Consider the following 14,585-nt stretch of genomic DNA (forward strand, 5'->3'; position numbering starts at 1 on the left):
TGTTAAGATAAGTAATCCAGTGCTATAAATTCAATGCTCTACCACTGAAAGCATTTTTGCCTCACAAGTTTACCTGTAGGAAAACTTTCTGGCTGTTCTCAAGGCATTAAAACCTGCATTTCTGTCTGCTATGGTTCTGGGGAAGTATAGGCGGACTGAGTTCCGGGTAACTTCAGAGATTCTGATACCCATTGCACTGATTTAAAAATATGTGCATTCTTAATGAGGAAATACATGTACATCGTGCATCTCAGGAAAAGTGCAGCTGTGGAGATTGTCTTAAAATCAGCTATCTTCCAGTGTGTTCTAGTCTTCTAGAGACTAAAATATCTTCTTCTTAGTGCTAATAAAATAAATTCTTCAATGTAGAAAACCTGAAACCCCTTAATTAACAGGAAAACTTAATATACGTTTAAAGGCTCTGGTGAGTTTCAGCCTGCTACTTCTATGGATGCAGAACTCTTGACAGAAAGATTCCAGTTCAGCTGGGTACGAATCTTACAATGTAGAAGACACTAACTTATATAGGATGAAAAGGAGCTTAAATACACAAGCACCTGAAGGATAAGCATGAGTACCCTCTTTGCAAGGAGCTCTCTGATTCTGTTTTCAGTCAAATATCAGGTAGTTTAGCATTGTTCTCCTTCCAAAAACCTCTTGCCACAGGCAAAGCCAACTGTACCAAAGGCAAAGAAAGTAAAGGTTTCTAGATTGTGTTTGGTGAAGTTTATTTCTTTGTAAGAATTCAGCATAATGGTAGTTTTCTTAATTTCATCTATGAGCAGAGGATAATATTTTAACTTGGACAGTCAGCTGTCTGATTTGTAGGCAAGATGACCTCTGTCCATCAAGTATCAACATGATTTGATACATAGAGATGGGATGATTCAGACTGGATATTAGGAAGAAGTTCTTCATCATGAGGGTGGTGAGACACTGGAACAGGTTGCCCAGAGAGGTGGTGGAAGCCCTATCCCTGGAAGTTTTTAAGGCCAGGCTGGATAGGGCTCTCAGCAACCTGATCTAGTGGGAGGTGTCCCCGCCCACGGCAGGGGGGTTGGAACTAGATGATCTTTGGGGGTCCCTTCCAACCCTAATAGTTTTGTGATTCTATGTTTCTAATTCCATTAGGAATTGGGACTCTAAACCTCTAGAGTTCTAGGGTGGTCTTTCCTTGCCTAAAGTCTTTACTTCTACTGTGCTGTAAGGCAGTCATTTCTGAGCCCTGACTGTTTTAAGCCTCATGCTGAACAGCAAGGCTTTTTCCTCTTCTTCCTGTCACTGATACTTTTACTTGGATTTGTTAGGGTGGGTTCAGAGCCAGCAGCAGAATGTTACTGAATTAAGAGTGACAGGTCTGATTCTTGGGTTTTCTATTATTCAAATACTTCTAAAATAATTACCTCCAGGCCATATGCTTGGCTTTTTGTAGTCCCCTGCCATTCCTATTTTGCTTTAAGGCAAGAAACAAGGAATTCCCTTGCATAGAAAAATCTCTAGCATAGATATAATGGAACATTCCCATGTTGGATCTACTGCCTCAAATCATGTTTCCTTATTTGCCACAGATGCATTGGAGTATCATGGGGGACAAAAATACTGTGTGTTTTGGTGATGCTGTTTGCTAAAAAGTCCAGTTAATGGGAAGGAGGATATCAGCACCATTTTCAATTGTGATGTGTCCCCCTGCTATTTTTCGTGTGCTTCTCTCCACCCTGACTATTGCTTGGATGCTCCTGGGAATCTAGCTTTGGATACTCTTACCCATCTAGCCTGTGGATCTCCAGAGGCACATCTGCTCTGCATAACACAGTACAACTAAGCTAGCTCCAAATGAGATTCCTTGAGTACTGGAAGCACTGTACTTATGGTAATGGCCTGAGCAGAGCTCTGCATTTGCCATGTTTGGCAGTCCTTGGTGCTAATGTGGCTAAATTACTTTGAGCTAGTTTGGGTATTTAGTTTGGGCTGGAGCACCTCTCCTATGGAGACAGCCTGGAGAGGAGAAGGCTCCTGGGACACCTTGTAGCAGCCTTCCAATACCTAAAGGGGGCCTACAAGAAAGCTGGAAAAGGACTTTTTATAAGGGCAGATAGTGATAGAACAAGGGTTAATGGCTTTAAATTGAAAGAGAGTAGAATAAGGAAGAAATTCTTCACTGTGAGGGTGGTGAGGCACTGGAACAGGCTGCCCAGAGAAGCTGTGGCCGCCCCATCCCTGGAAGTGTTCAGGGCCAGGTTGGATGGGGCTCTGAGCAACCTGGTCTAGTTGGAGGTGTCCCTGCCCATGGCAGGGGGGTTGGAACTAGATGGTCTTTAAGGTCCCTTCCAACCCAAACCGTTATATGATTCTATTCTAGCTCTAAACTGAGCTATGGTCTGTGGAGACAGGTAGCCTGGATATTGCAGATTCTCCACAGTCTTGGAATTAGCTCTTATGCAGTGGGTTAATATGTTTTTGTACACTTAATAAATACATTTAGATATCTCAATATCTCTTTAAATTTTTGAGGTGAGTTGAAATATCAGTGATTATCCAAATAAGAATTTCAGAATTAAGCCACCTTCAAATTAGTATCTTCGTTATTTTCTTCTCTCTAACCTACTGGTCTACCACTAGCAGGTGGTAGGTGATTTCTTATTTTTTTAATATTTTTTAAATAATTTCTGAGGTAAAATATAATGTCTGTAGTGTTATGAAGTAATAAAGCACTGTGAAGCTTCTGACTTGAAACTGATTTATTTTTAAATTTGTCTTCACATAACTAAAGATAAAAATATGTCTTTGCCACTGTAACAAAACAAAACCCAATTTTTTTTGGGTGCATAATGCAGTGTTGCAGTTGTGTAAAGACAGGGTCAACAGTTAACAACAGGAATTTTCGGAACTATGAGTGAGCAGTCAAGCAGAAGCCAAGCTGAAGCAAAAACTCTGATGAATGACATCTCAAAGCAGAAAGAATGTTTTTTAATAACTTAAGGCATTGTCTGTAGGAAAGGAAAACAAAGGATTTGCAGTCTATTCAAAATCTTAATTTATGAAAGGCGGGGTGTGTGTGTGTGCATTACAGGTTTAAAATTATTTAGAGAACACAGAGAGAAAAGATGGTGAAGCTGGAACTTCCAAGGCTTTCAATGTTTTCTGTGGCTACAAAACTAGTGGATAAGCTAGGTTACTCCCTTGCTTTAGTTGCATGTGTGAAGAAATGTCACGGAGATTGTGCCTATGTGTCAAGAGAACTTTGTATCAAAAGCAGAGAAATTATTAACACTAAATTTGAGCTCTTGATTTACATATTAGCATATGCTAAGCTGCTTCATCCTTCATCAGCTAATGTGTAGTTAGATCCTATTCTACATTACTAAATAATGCAATATAAGCAACTCTGTAGAGCAAGATTGTTGGTGTTGGGCACTTGACATCCATGCTATGTGTTTCGTGGTGTTTTTCTTTATATCCATTCTAGTCTGGTTCTTTCAGCTGAATTTGAATTAACATTTGTAGTAGGTTTTAAATGGGCCTCTAAGGTACATCTTCCAGCCTACTGTCATCTAAAAAGTGTCCTCTTTGTGTGCTTCGAGATGTATCCACAGTGTAAGCCAAAACACAGTAAGTGAGGGCAGCTGGGAAGTTTGTTGTGTATGACAGATATATATTCAACCAAGTTATCTAAGAATTTCCAATGAAATAAATCACACTTTTCATATATGTTATTTTGCCCTGAAAGCATTGCAGGATAGGTTTTGCTTGCTAAAGGAGCAGTGAAATCAAACCAGAAATACTGACTTATAAAAGAATGTGACTTTTTAAAAAGTGAATGCAGTCAAGTGATGATGTCATCAATGATATGTGCAAAACCATTTCAGAAATGTTGCATTAAAAGTAGTTATGCTGCCAATACGGAGATAGGCTGTTTCAATTTTTTTAGCAGCTTTGAGATGAGAATAGCTGCTCAAATGTTGAAAGATAGAATAGCAGAATAACTTTTTCCCCTTACTCTGGTGGTGAGGGGTCCTTTCTGCACATATGGTGACATGCTTTAAGTAACAAGAATGCTCAAATGCCCTGAAAAACGTGACCTATGAGGAAAGACTAAAAACTGGTGTTTATTCTAGGAAGGACAAGACTGAGGGTAGACGTAGGTTTTCAGGTGCATCAATTACTGTAAAGAGGAAGGGAATAATCTTTCCCTCATTCACTGAAAACAGAGCAAGAAATAATGGCCTTAAGTTTCACTAGAGTTTAAGGCTAGATAGTTAGAAGAGCTTCTTATTTACAAATATGGAATAGATTTTTGAAAGAGGTTTGAGACCTCTGGAGGTTTAAAGAATAGGTAACAAGCAGGGGCCAGAATGGCCCCAGTGTAGCTGGGCATACCTGGGAGAGCTAGATGGATTGGATAATTTCTTGAGGAAACCCCTCTAGATCTATTCAATGATGAGTAATAAAACATTAGTCTGTCTTCTGTGAACAGCGATCCATGCTTTTAACGTGCAGTATGCAGTAGAAATAGGGTGTCACTAAAATGTTAAAGAAAGGCAGACTACAGGCAGGGTTCAGTCTAGTGAACTAAGAAGCTGATTACTTTTTTCTACATCTGACAGATTCCAAACTATTGGAAAGTGGTGTTCATTTAAAATAAACATAAGCCAAGGTCCAAATTTTCCAGCGTGCTGATTGTCCTTACAGACATCGTGTTTGTCAGCCATATAAATTTAAGTATGTTGTTGACACTGGTGCCTACCGCATAACTTCTGCATTCATTAGAATTTGTGATGTGTGTGGTATAGTATTAATTTCTAGTTATGCTTTTGAATTAAAAAAAAAAACAAAACAAAACAAAAAAAAAAAAACAAACAAAAAAACCCCCACAAAACCAAAAAAAACCCCAAACAACAAAACCCAAACATCAAATAAAAATTGAAAGCTTCATAGGTAAATACAGTTGAATGGCTTTCAAACATCTGGTGTCTTTTAAAATATATTCCAGAAGTTGATTTTAAAAAATGCACTCTGTGGATTTGTCTTGGTGACTCAGTTCATTTGACTGTTGATCACACTTTTCTTTTAATTTTTTTTGCTGATGAGATGGTCTCGGTTAGAATTAGCCTAAACAAAATGCAGAACAGGATTTAAAAACACTGAACCACAATATGCCAGTTTCTATGCTCTTGATTTCTCCTACTCCCTCTCCCTTCCTTATATGCTAGGAGAAAATGATATGTCTAGTTTTGATTTATTTTGCACAACACAACCTAAGCTTGTTAAGTCCAAGACAATTACAATGAAATGTTTGAGCATATGTCAGCTTCCCAGAAAATTGTATTGTGTAATCCAGCACTTCACTTTTCTGACAAGCTGAAGAAATGTTTCCAGTAGAGGAATCAATCAGAAGAAATGAATCATCATCTATCTGCAGGGAGAGAAGAAGGAGGGGAAAAAAAGGCAAAGATATTGTCCTGTATGAATTAGATTTAATTTACTTTTAAGTGAACTCAGGCTACCTCTAGAAAGGTTATAACCTAGAATAGCCCATGACATTGCAAAACAGCATTCAAGTTGTTGTTGTTGTGTTTGTCTTCTGTATTTGGCTGACACGGAGGGAAAGATCAGCAGTTGAGGAAGTAACTTCCTCTGAACCTTTGATCCCAGATTCTGTTACTGCTCTTACTGTAGCCTTAGGAAGAGTAACTGTCAGACGTCTCGTGCTTAAATATATCTTTAGTGTTGCATCATGTTCTGAAGGAAATAGTCCAAGTTTACTTGTTCCATTATATTATCTCTTGTTGAAGAGAAAAATGTTGAACTTGTTCTATATTATCCTCTTCCCTTTGTAAGCATGTGTTCTGTAGAAACTCCTGATAGGAAAGTTATTGCACTTAAAGTGGAAACCTCTGAAGATGATGTCAGCTGTTCTTTGTGGTAGGAACCTTAAATAGAGTTCCAAGGTGAAACTATTTACTGCAGATATGAACTTGTAATTTTATTTCTAAAGTAGGATTTGATCACTAGATTACAGTAATCCTATTCTTGGTGTGTAAATTGTGGAAAATATAAGGCTGAGATCAAAATCACTTTTAATACAATATCGTTCACTGCAAATTCTACTGATATGTCAAGGTTAAGACCTCTACTTGAGTAACTTCATTTGCCTTTACTTCTTTAGAATAATTTGTTGTGTGACAATGTCTAAGTAGTTGTTCTCTTCAAATGTTAGTAAAAACAAGAGAGAGAGCTAGGGAAAGCGGCTACTGTGGCATACTGTGTTCATATTTATGTAGTTGGGGACAGGGGGGAATATTATCCTTTTCTACCTTACTAAATAGGGCAACGATGTTGCATTACTGTTTCAAGACTTTCTGGTTTGGGATAGTTTTATAAGGAATACTATCATGCACATACTGAAGGTGGTGATAACATAATTGGAACAATGGAGTACCTCCATTTGTTTCAACATAAACTGAAAAATAACTTCTCATCTATTTTATTGGTCTACTTTGAAAATAGCTGTTTAGGGGTCTCAAAAGTAAAAATAGTACTGGAGACGCTAAAGATAAATAACACTGCTTTCATCCAGTATTCTCATTCTCACAGCAAGGCGGTCACAAAGATCTGTCAAGACCAGAGTTTCATCTCTGGTTGCAGCCAGTAATCGTCACTTCAGTGTGTAAGAACACAAATGTAGAGAGGTGTGCTATTGAGAAGTCCCTCTGGTTCAGCAAGTTCCACAAGTTGTATTGTGCCTACACTATTGCAATTAATAATCCTTCATGGATTTTCTTTGCCTATAAATATATCTTTTCATTAAACTGAACCTGTTTTGCCATTCTAGCAATTTTTTGAGCATCTGTGTTTGGATTGTACTTTTCACAAAAATCCTGAAGCTTTCATCTGGGTGGTAGCTCATAGTTCTAAGGCCTTCATTAAGTATGGATCAGTAAGGTGATACGAAAAGAAGGGAACTAACTTCAAGATAGTTGAGTAACTGTGATCAAATAAGATTCTTTAGAAAAACAAAAAGATGGCAGCTGAAAAAGAGAGGAAATTCTTTGTTAGTCAGAAAAATGGCAGGTTGAAAGATAACGTTTCCGATGAAGGAAGAATCTTAAAGATTCTCTGTGACTTAGTTTAAAAAAAATAAAAAAGAAAAGACTTGTTAATTTAAAACTGTATTCCAAGTCCCGTGTAAACTTTGTATTCAAAAGAAGAAGCAATTTTAATTGCTTCATCTGACGACCTATGAATGTGTTTAATATATTGTGAACATTATTTTGTTTAAGTTGAAATATGGTAAGGATTCTTTGACTCTTGGTAGGGAAAGAACTGAAGCAGTTAAGCTAATTTCCCAGAAAGCCTTTTTGTAAACTTTGTTTTACAGGTTGATTTACTACTGTATTATAAAAAGGTGGCTCAGAAACATAATATAACTTAGTTGGCTATAAATTTTAGCTATTATTGAACATGCCACATCATATGTTGGAGGAGGGGAAAAAACTGCAAACAATGACACTATAGCACACGGTGTGGAAACCCTATTGTATAGGGTGATGATTTGGTTCGTGGAACTTCTGATGTGTAAATGCTATTACGTTTCACATCATCTGCTCTAGACATGTTTAGGTGTAACTTCCTATGTTCAAGTTTGTGCCCATTACCTCTTGTCGTGTTGCTGGGCACCACTGAAAAGAGCCTGGTCGCATCCTCCTGACACCCACCCTTTAAGTATTTGTAAGTGTTGATAAGATTCCCCCCTCAATCGTCTTTTTTCCAGACTGAGAAGACCCAAATCTCTCAGCCTTTCTTCATAAGAGAGGTGTTCCAGTCCCCTCATCATCTTGGTAGCCCTTTGCTGTACCCTCTCCAGCCGTTCCCTGTCCTTCTTGAACTGGGGAGCCCAGAACTGGACACAATACTCCAGATGCGGCCTCACCAAGGCAGAGTAGAGGGGGAGCATGACCTCCCTTGACCTGCTTGCCACACTCTTCTTGGTGCACCCCAGGATGCCATTGGCCGCCTTGGCCACAAGGGCACATTGCTGGCTCATGGTCATCCTGTTGTGCACCAGGACTCCCAGGTCTCTTTTCACAGAGCTGCTCTCCAGCAGGTCAGCCCCCAGTCTGTACTGGTGCATGGGGTTATTCCTCCCCAAGTGCAGCACCCTACGCTTGCCCTTATTGAATTTCATAAGGTTTCTCTCTGCCCAACTCTCCAACCTGTCCAGGTCTTTCTGTATAGCAGCACAGCCTTCTGGTGTGTCAGCCACCCCTTCTAGCTTTGTGTCATCAGCAAACCTGCTGAGGGTGCGCTCTATCCTTTCATCCAGGTCATTGATGAATATACTGAACAGGACTGGACCCAGTTATTTTGCTTTTGTTCTTTGAGCTGTCTAGGTACATATTTTTTAGCTTTTCTACAGTTGTGCAGGATAGAATTAAGTGATTCATTAAATCAGTTTTTTAAATCTTGGTTAATTTCTAGCAGGTGGAGCTTTAAGAAAATGGCCAAACAGCAATAGAGTCTACATTTGCAATAATATGCAAACCTCTCTGACACTAAATTTGGCTGCTAATACTGGACTATTGCTTGACAGCTTTATTTTTTTTGAGCAGTGGTTTGTTAATATATTAGCTGTGCAGATATCTTGTTATGCAAAATATGATCTTACATCCATATGCAGGCAAGTTTGTTGTTTTTTTTTTTCTAGCAAATTGCACCTTTTGCTTTTTGCCTTCCAGTATATACATCTTAGTGTTCTATTCATGGCCATACAAAGCTTTAAACAGAACTTGCCGTTTGTGTTTCTCATGAATAATGCATTCATCAGCATGTGTGCTAAATTATTGATCTTTAATCCGAGAATTCAAGTGTTGTCACTGAAAACATGCATCTTAGCCTATTTTAATATTACCAAGACAGGAGAAAAATACCAAAATCATTTATTACACTTGATTTTCTTATGAATTATTTAGATTAAAATCAAATTCCTCTGTTTATACTTATGAAAGCTCATATACTGGTACACAGGTGGAAACTAATATTTAAGGAGGGAGATGGGGTACACAGTTGCTTGATTTTAATATCTTTCTGCCTGTAAGAACTACCTGCCATCAGTTAAAGCTCATGCACTCAGACCATAAAGTGCACCTTTTGTTTCTGTAGGTGTATTGTAAGCAATGCCAACTGTAGTAGGAGGAGATTGTTCAAATTTTGGAAGCTTCAGTAGTACATGTTATGGTGTATTGAACTGTAATAATGTCTCCTGAACTTAATATTATTTTTGTTGAGAGCAATAGGAAAAGAAATGCCAAAATCTACAAAACTTTCAAGAATTTGTCCAGACCCTTTTTAACTGTGATCTTTGTTCAGTTTACTTATCTGAGACAATAAGTTAAAGATTAGTTTGTTTCATTATGAAGTTACATGTGGACACTTGGACATTTTGTAAGCTGGATCTCGGTTCAGCTTGATTCTGATTCAGTTTAACTTTGTGTCAATGTCTTTCTTTTACTCAATGTTTACAAGGTAGTCTTTAAAAACAAAACAAAAGACAAAAAAACCCCAAAACAAACAAACACAAAACCCCCCAAACAAACAACACACCACCACCACCCCCCATTATGTGTCTTAAGAGGCCCTATTTATGTCCAGTGGAAACTATATAGGAAGAAAATAAGTTCAAATTCAAAAGCAGTAACATAGTCAAATTTTGCATGGTACTAAGCTCCTTCTGTGTGTTGTTGCAACTAATTGCAGTAAGAATTAATTGAGATGCCGTCTTAATTTTCAGGCAGGTGTTTGTATTCTGCAGACTGATAATTTAGTGAAATTTAATAATGATAATTTAGGTATTTAGTGAAAAATAAATACATGGAATCAAGTGGACACCTGATCATTCCAGAAGGCAAGTGCTAGAGAATGGTAATGCTAGTATAGTGATATGGAATGAAGAGCCCAATGGTGTAGTCGCTATAATCAGACTATTGGAGCGACAATTTTAAGATTCTTAAATACATGCTATCGCAAAACAGAATAACTTTTGGAGGTAAAACTGGACATGTTTTAAAATCATCTTTGCAAGAAGTTAGAGGGAGAGAGGGATGAAAGGACTTGAACAAAAAGCAGTTTGAAGCTTTCGGTCTTTTCTGCTGTCTGAACTGTTCTCGGTGAACACCATTGCTGTTGTCTGATCCCATTCCAGGACTTCAAATTCTGACTTATGCCAGAAGTGCCTGCCTACCGCTAAGTCTATAGTCTGACTTCAGGGAGTTGTAACATTAGAGATCAATATGGTTGTGTAAGTTAAGTGTTTGAGGTGTGTGCTTGTGTGAGATTCTTATGTAGGGGAAGCCGCTGGAGACTTCCAGGTGGGGGAAAAATGATGCAAATCTATTGGATACAAACTGGTCCTAAATATTTAATATTCTTGCCAATTCTTGCAGTGTTTGGGCTATTGAGCTCCTCCTGTTACAGCTATTGAGGTATTTTGTTCATAAAAGACTATATTGAGGCAAAATATTTATAGATGTGTTACTTAGGTCCTGGTCAAACTCTCATTAAGACCTCACGTTTTGGTCTTTTTCTTAACCCATATAATATTTTTTAGTCTCATGTATTAATTACTTCCCTTCCAGCCCTGATTTGGGAGGGAAAGCTTACTTAAATATTTACCAGTATTTGGGGGAAAAAAAAAAGAAAGAAAAAAAAAAAAGGGAAAAAAGCAGGCTGTATTCAACATTCAATATTCTGTATTTGTGTGTGTTTGCATACTTGCATTCAGAAGCATTTATATTTTATGCGTGTGTGTATACACTGTACTTTGTTTCATCAAAATAATGTGAAATTAGTTAAAAGTGGTATGAATCATAATGACAGACTTGGTGCCTTGGTATCCAAGATACGTTAACATGCTGATAAGTTACTTGTTTTCCTGCTGTGAGAACTGGTTGCTGTATTTGATTCTTTAGCTGAATACAAACTAAATTAAATCTGCAGTGACCTATATTGTGCTCTAGCTAATGACCCAGTTAACCTCTGGTTAATTTTCTGTCTCTTGGTGTCCTGGGAACAGGGACATGTTTACTTCAGTTGCCACAAACCTTTAGAAATGTGCCACTGGCATTTATTATTCTAGAGCTGTGTGTTTTAATAGAAATTAGCTAATGGGCCATGGGGGTCTGCAGAAGTTGTAGAATGCCAATGAGGAGTTTTCTTTCATTTTTCCTCCACCCTGATTTACATGACTAAGCTTTTAGCTTTTCTTGGTTTTGTTTTTGTTTCTTGAGTATTGATCTGTCTCCTGTGGAGGAAACAAACTATTTGCTTAACGTGCAGGAGGACATTATTGTTGGCAGCTTCCCAGAGACTCCCCTCTTCTGCATGCTTTAAATTAAACTGGAACCAGTACAGACGTTGTTAGGGAAGTTTGCAACTAATGCTCTTTTATTATTGCATTGCTATGTCATGCAAATAAATCTCAATATAACCATAAAATAATAATAATAATATCTTGTATAAAGGCAGATCTGAATACCACTTTTCTGATGCAAATAGGATTCTCCAGCAAGTGGGTGGGCTCATCTATGAACTATACGTTCTTTCTCAGGAAATGAAGTTACACTGATAGAACAAGCAGCAGAGCAAGGCAGAATGATTATCCGCACCCATTCATAGTAACAGTCCATGTTGTCTGTGTCACAGATCTATTAATTAACGTATAGTCCAAAACAACCAGAACCTTTTCTGATTTGTAGAACATCTAGTGCTTACAGGTTGAGGCCTTGAGAAACAGCTGTTCTAGAGCCAGTCCTTTCTGCTCTGTCTATTCCTTGAAGTTTTCACCTCAAATTTCCTTTGGAGATGAAATCCTTATTTTTTGTTTTGCCCATGGCAGTGACAAAACCAGGTAGAAACAGCTTACTGAGTGCTCAGCCTTATTCTGTAGTAGAGCTGCTCTGGAGCAGATGGAAACAGTTCTTCAGCAATCCTGGGTCCTGTGTTGGCCATGTAAACACATGGGTCTGGAGGGGGAGTGGGGAAGCTTGGGCTGTTTTGCTGAGCTCTAGGACACTTGTTCGGATGCTTGTTAGTTTTATTTTGTGACTTTTTATGACCTAAGAATCACTACTTGATGATGATACGTTAAAAATATGCAATGCTGAGAGGGAGAGGAGAATTTTCCATGAATAGGTTCTTGGGAACTTGCTCTGTTCAGCCAGGTGGCTGAGCACCACACAAAATAAGCAGAGTCTGTGATGCACGTGTACCTTGGGTATATTCTGCAATTTTGCTAGAGACCAGCTACCTCCACCAGCTGAGCAGAACTGACATTCTCTTTTTGTCTGTCCTTATTTCCTTGTTACCTGTGAAAAATGTTGAACACGGAAAAAACATTCCTGAGATGACTGTACAAGCTTTATCACTTGCTGTGAAACCACTGCGATTCAAATAGGACTTTACGTGTTCTACCTGGTGGTTAAACCAATTTCTTCCTCTCTTCTAAGAGCCCTTCTATAAAGGGTCTACCACATCGTATCCTACTGGGCACTGCAACCCTTCTCCTTACAGTACGGAGGAGGGGGAAATTATGTGACTCTCTGCAAATAACACTGAAGTTGTGGTTTGCTATGTTGTTCCAACGTGGCTTTGTGCCTGAACTTAAATGATTATAAAGTGTCCTGGGTTCTCCTGAGTTGGTTGGTTTGTGACAGAGAAAGAAGCAAAATATCAACCTCTGTGTTGTTTTGTTTTTCTTGAAAATTAAGTCTAAACAAAAGGAATTTTAAGTCGCAAGATATTAAAACCCTCCCTCTTTACTCACTGGAGCATCTTGAAAATGAAAATTTTTTCTGTCAGTCATCAGAAAGTACAGGGAATTCTATGCTATGTACAGAGGGAGCTACAGTGCCCCACAGCTTAGTCCCTAGTGTTTTCTGTTTATGAGCTTATTCTGTCAGGGTCTGTTAGTTTTGGTATTGTTAGCGGTTTAACAGGATTTCAGACTTGTTGGTGGTCTCCATGGGTCCTTTCCCTGTTTCACCTCTGCGTACTCCTACTGCTAGAGGAAAAAAAGCAGAGGAAAAAAAACTATGACTGAGAAGATTGGAATTACACACAGTGTAATTCCCTTATTCATAAATTTATAAGGGAGTTGCTTCTCTTGGTTAGTGGTTGAGAGCAACTAAATCACAAGCTTTTTGAAGAGAGGGAATATACTTTTCAGATCCTAAGCTTGGTTATTTCTCTTCTCTTGTGTTTAAAAAGAAATCCATGAGAGAAGTTATTCTTGTGCAGATGTACATGATGTTTCTATTAATTTGCACAAACCTGCAGTCAGTGCTATTGAGCCACTATAAGGAGAACTTGTTCAAGTTAAGGCCTAACCTGAGTTCCTTCAAGACCAGAAAAATAGATTGAATATATTTTACTGTACTCTGGATAATGTTCTCATTTGGTATATGTTCAGATTAAGTCTTGTGATTAAATATAGTTTTGCCTTCTTGTTGAAGGGACAATCTGGCGGCAACGAAGCTGGTGAAGGGCCTAGAGAATAAATCTTACGAGGAGTGATTGAAGGAGCTGGGACTGTTTAGTTTGAGGAAGAGGAGGCTGAGGGGAGACCTCATCACTCTCTACAACTACTTGAAAGGACATTGTAGAGAGGTTGGTGCTGGTCTCTTCTCACAGGTAATTAGTGATAGAACAAGAGGGAATGGGTTCAAGCTGCAGCAGGGTAGGTTTAGGCTGGACATTAGGAAAAAATTCTTCACAGAAAGTGTGGTTAGACACTGGAATAGGCTGCCCAGGGAGCTGGTGGAGTCACCATCCCTGAATGTGTTTGAGTCGTTTAGACGTGGTGTTAAGGGATATGGTGTAAGGGAGAACTTTGTAGAGTGGAGTTGATGGTTGGACTTGATGATCCCAAGGGTCTTTTCCAACCTAAATGATTCTATGGTCATGTATTCATCCATTACAAGTAGTTTCTAAATACCTTACGGTGCAATGCAATGAATTGTGATCAGCTTTCAAAGATGAAGGTATGGAAGCATAAGAAAGATGAAGGAAAAAGCTAAAACATTTCTAAAATAGCATTTCAGAAAGAAATTTTAGAAATACTGTTCACTGAATATAACTTTTGTTGCGTATGTACTTGCAAACATGAAAAAGATTTTTTTTAATATTTTGAATGATCACAAGAGATTTCATCTAATAGTTGATGAATATCATAATTAATAATATCTCTGAGCTGCTTTTGCTTCTAGAAAATGAATTACCTTCCTAATGGTTCTTTATTTAAAATACTTAGCTTCTCAGAGCTTCTGCTTTTGTTTTTGATTTCCTTATTCAGTGCACTTTTACATTGACACCTACAGGAAACTTAATTTACTCTGCCTACAGTGTGGCTACTTAAGGAGAATTTAGATACTACCTCTGTTTGTCTCAAAGGACTGAAAATACTTTGCATAAGTATTCTGTAGTATAGATAAGGTATGAAGAAGCTGTTCACACATATTTGTGCTTGAAAATTGTTCTTTTTGAAGTGTAAACACTGTAATGGAAAAACACTACGTTATTTTGGGACTAAAAAA

The 14,585-nt window shown here is 38.2% G+C and overlaps 1 protein-coding gene across 10 annotated transcripts in view; it reads left to right on the forward strand.

The window, feature by feature from the left end:
* Window positions 1–14,585, forward strand: part of SULF2 (sulfatase 2) — a 162,591-nt gene that overhangs the window by 13,492 nt on the left and 134,514 nt on the right. The gene's annotated exons all lie outside the window — the stretch shown is intronic.

Source organism: Chroicocephalus ridibundus, chromosome 12, assembly GCF_963924245.1.
Source record: "Chroicocephalus ridibundus chromosome 12, bChrRid1.1, whole genome shotgun sequence".
Classification (NCBI taxonomy): domain Eukaryota; kingdom Metazoa; phylum Chordata; class Aves; order Charadriiformes; family Laridae; genus Chroicocephalus; species Chroicocephalus ridibundus.